Here is a 4,061-nt window from a genome sequence, read left to right on the forward strand (position 1 = left end):
TTGACAACTCATTGTTAAGGCTTTCAAGTATTATTTGTCTCCCCTTGTGTCGAATCAGTAAATTGGGTAATACTTCCCTCGAAGACTGTTGCGATCCCCTATACTTGTGGGTCATCAAGACTATTTTTACGGCGCCGTTGCCGGGGAGCATAGCTTTATTTGGAAGTTCACTTGGATTAATATTGTTCGCTGCAAATTCTCCATCATGGGTAAACCTCGCGATACTAAGGTCGCCATATTACCATCCACTACAAGAAAAGGTACAACTATGAGTACCTCTGCTGCTCTTGATTCACCATCTGTGATTGATAAACTTGTTTCACCACCACATGCTTCAAATGCTTGGTACTTCTGCTGAATCTGAAAACTCTCATAATACTGATAATATTTCTGCTGGTGCTTGATGATAGTGGTTCATTGGGAACTTTTCTAGATGCTTCCATTGCTAGGTCTAGACAAATTGAAAATGCTGAAATTCTCGATGTTACTACACTGTTAATTCACCTGAACTTGAATACTCTAGTGATGATCTTGATGAAGATTATGTGGAACTTGATGATGATTTTATTGAAAAATGCCATGCTACTACTGATGCAAGAAAAATTAAAAAGTTGCTTGCAGAACATACTTGTTAGATATAAAGCTGTCTCCTGATCCTAAATTTGCCACATCTCCTATAAACATTAGGGATAAAGATTATGATTTTTCTCTTGATCTATCTCATATAGCTATTGTTGAGAAAACACCCTTTTGTGGTACTGAAAAAGAAAGTGCTGTTGAACACATGACTGAGTTATCTACTTTGAGTAGCTTGTTTTCTGATGATGTTAAGAAGCGTACTTACTTTGTTGCTAAAATCTTTCCATTCTCATTAAAGGATGATGCTAAAACCTGGTATAATAGTTTGCCACCTAGTTCTATTAAAAGTCCAAAAGAATTGCTTGCTGTTTTCTTCCGGAAATACTTTCCTGCTAGTGCTCAACATGCTGCTTTGCAGAGAGTTTATAATTTTGATCAAGGAGATGAAGAGAAATTGCCTGAAGCTTGGGCAAGATTTTGCTCTCTTATTAGAGCTTTGCCTGACCATGATTTGGAAAAGCATGATTTACTTGATATATTTTATAGTGGACTAACCATTGAGTCTAGGGCATACCTGGATAGTTGTGCTGGTTGTGTTTTCAGGAAAAGAACTCCAGACGATGCTGAAGAATTATTGGCTAAAATAGGCCGGAATTATGATGATTGGAATACGCCTGAACCAACTCCAACGCCAATAGTGAAGAAGAGGGGTTTAATTAAATTGAATGATGAAGATATGAGGGAAGCCAAGAAGTCTCTCAAGGAGAAAGGTATTAAATCTGAAGATGTGAAGAATCTACCTCCAATAGAAGATATATGTGAGATAATTCCCCCTTCATCCATGATTGAGGTAAATTCCCTTCAACGCTTTACTAGGGAAGATATTCCGTATTCAAAACCTCCTGCGCAATGCTTAGATGAGTTTGATAATTATATTGTTAAGCAAGAAAATTTTAATATGAGAGTAGAGAATCATCTAATGGAAAATTCTCAAGCTATTAGTCAATTGCATGATATTGTGGAGAGAACCTCCAATGATGTTAAGATGCTTGTTAAACATTTTCATATGATTCAAACTCAAATTGATCAACTCACTAAAGTGCAAAATGACTTGTTAGGAAATAATGCTAAAGAAAAACATGCTTATGAAGTAACAACTAGAGGTGGTGTCTCTACCCGGGATCCTCTATATCCTGAAGGGCATCCCAAAAGAATTGAACAAGATTCTCAACGCATTGAACCTAGAGCTCATTCTAAGAAAAAGAAAAAGAAACATAAAAATGTTGAAGAATCCTCCGAACCTGTTAATGATCCTAATAGTATTTCTATTTACGATGCTGAAACTGAAAGTGGTAATGAACATGATAATAGTGAAGATAATGATAAGAATGATACTCCCGATAAAGAAGAGGTTGAAAAAGAACCTGAAAAGCATGCTAAAAATAAAAAGTATACTAAAGAAGATTTTATTGCTGAGAAACATGGTAATGAAAGAGAACCTTGGGTGCAAAAGCAAATGCCTTTTCCTGCTAAGAAACTAAAATCAAAGGAAGAAGAACACTATAATAAATTTTGTGATTGGATGAAACCTTTATTCTTGCAAATCCCTTTGACTGATGCTATTAAATTGCAGAGGTCCTACCATGTTGATGTTGAACGAGAATCCTGGCTGGCACCCTCCAGGGTAAGTGCACTCCACCATGTTAACGGCGGGGAAGGGGTGTGTGTCGACCTTCATGGCGTACTGGATGAAAATTAGACGCCCTTGTTCTATCGCCATTTGGACCTGCTGCCGCCACACCCTGCAGTCGTTGGTGGCATGGGTGAACGTGTTATGCCACTTGCAGTATGGCTTTCCGTTCAGCTCCTGAGCCGTGGGGATCTTGTGGCCTTCGGGTACCTTTAGCTGCTTCTCCTTAAGTAAGAGGTCGAAAATTTGCTCAGCCTTGGTGACGTCGAAGTCGAACCCTCTTGGAGGACCTTGTGGCTTAACCCACTTGCAGGACACGGGGCTTGCCCCCCGAGTCCATTCAGCCACTGCTACCTCTTGATCTCCCGCAGAGCCTTCATCTTCATCTACCTCAACCAGGACCACCGCACGCTTGAATTTATCCTGGTATACATCTGGGTGGCGCTGTTCATATAATGACAGCTTCTGCACCATGTGTGCCAGTGAAGGGTAGTCCGCTTGGGAGGCCACATCCTTGATCGGTGATGCGAGACCCACCACCGCCAACTCGACTGCTTCCTTTTCAGTCACACGAGCCGAATAGCATCGGTTCCTAACGGTCCTGAAGCGCTGGATGTATTCGACACCTGTTTCTCCGCGCTTCTGTCGTACTTGTGCTAGGTCGGCAATGCCAGCCTCGGAAGCCTCTGAGTGATACTGCATGTGGAACTGCTCCTCCAACTGCTTCCAAGTCCGGATTGAATCTGGTGGCAGCGATGTGTACCACCCGAAAGCCGATCCTGTGAGGGACTATGCGAAGAACCTCACACGCAGCTCATCTGATGCTGAGATCGTGCCCAGCTGTGCCAAATATCGGCTCACATGCTGGATTGAGCTGGAGCCATCTGATCCACTAAATTTGGAGAATTCAGGGAGCCGATATTTGGGTGGTAGTGGGATCAACTCGTACTCGTTGGGGTACGGCTTGGAATAGCCGATTGCCCTCCTTTTCGGCACCATGCCGAACCGGTCTCTCAAGATTGTATCGATCCGATCCGCGGTGCTGGCTGCAGGAGTCGAACTCCGAAGATTCGCCGGAGTGGCATATTTAGCCGGACTTGCTTCTCAAGCTGCGAGCCAAGCTGCAGGAGTTGGGCTCCGGAGGTTTATCGGAGTGGCATACTTAGCTAGCCACGTCCGCTTCTCAAGATCCGTTCCCAAAGTTCCTCCTGCTGTTCCGAAGTCCCCGCTCGTTGCGGTCCGGTTCGTGAGTGCCCGATTCATCGCGGTCCGGCACGTATGTGCACGTGTATCCGGAGGGATCTCCTTAGGCGCCTCATGCAAGAACTGGTAATCACTAGGGTCACCACCGATCTTGTAGACGACGTATGTCGGTGAACTCGGCACTTCTGGTGCTGCCAACACGAATGGCAGCGGTGGTCGGGACTGGAGTGGCATCTCTCCTTGGTGAGTCCCTAGAGCTGGTCCTGACGGAGAGTACTGATGCCTCATGATTTCCTGGATCACCCGAAGAGCGACACGCTCCAAAGTGTTCACCAGGCTCTCAGAGTGGCGGTGCAGCGAATGAGCTACCATGAAATTAATCTCCTGACGCAGAGACCTGGTGCGTTCTTCTGACGGGGCAGACAGGTCCACTCCATCGAGCGCGCCTTCAGGTGAGAACCTTTTCCACCTGATGCCGTGTGAGCGGGTTCTCTGGAAAGAGCCGATGAGGTCGGCTTCGAGGATCGCTTTGACCTCGTCATACTTCTTCTTGAGCTCCTCGGTCAGATCCTCGTACGTGATCGGAGTG

This window comes from Lolium rigidum, chromosome 5 (assembly GCF_022539505.1).
Source record: "Lolium rigidum isolate FL_2022 chromosome 5, APGP_CSIRO_Lrig_0.1, whole genome shotgun sequence".
Lineage (NCBI taxonomy): Eukaryota > Viridiplantae > Streptophyta > Magnoliopsida > Poales > Poaceae > Lolium > Lolium rigidum.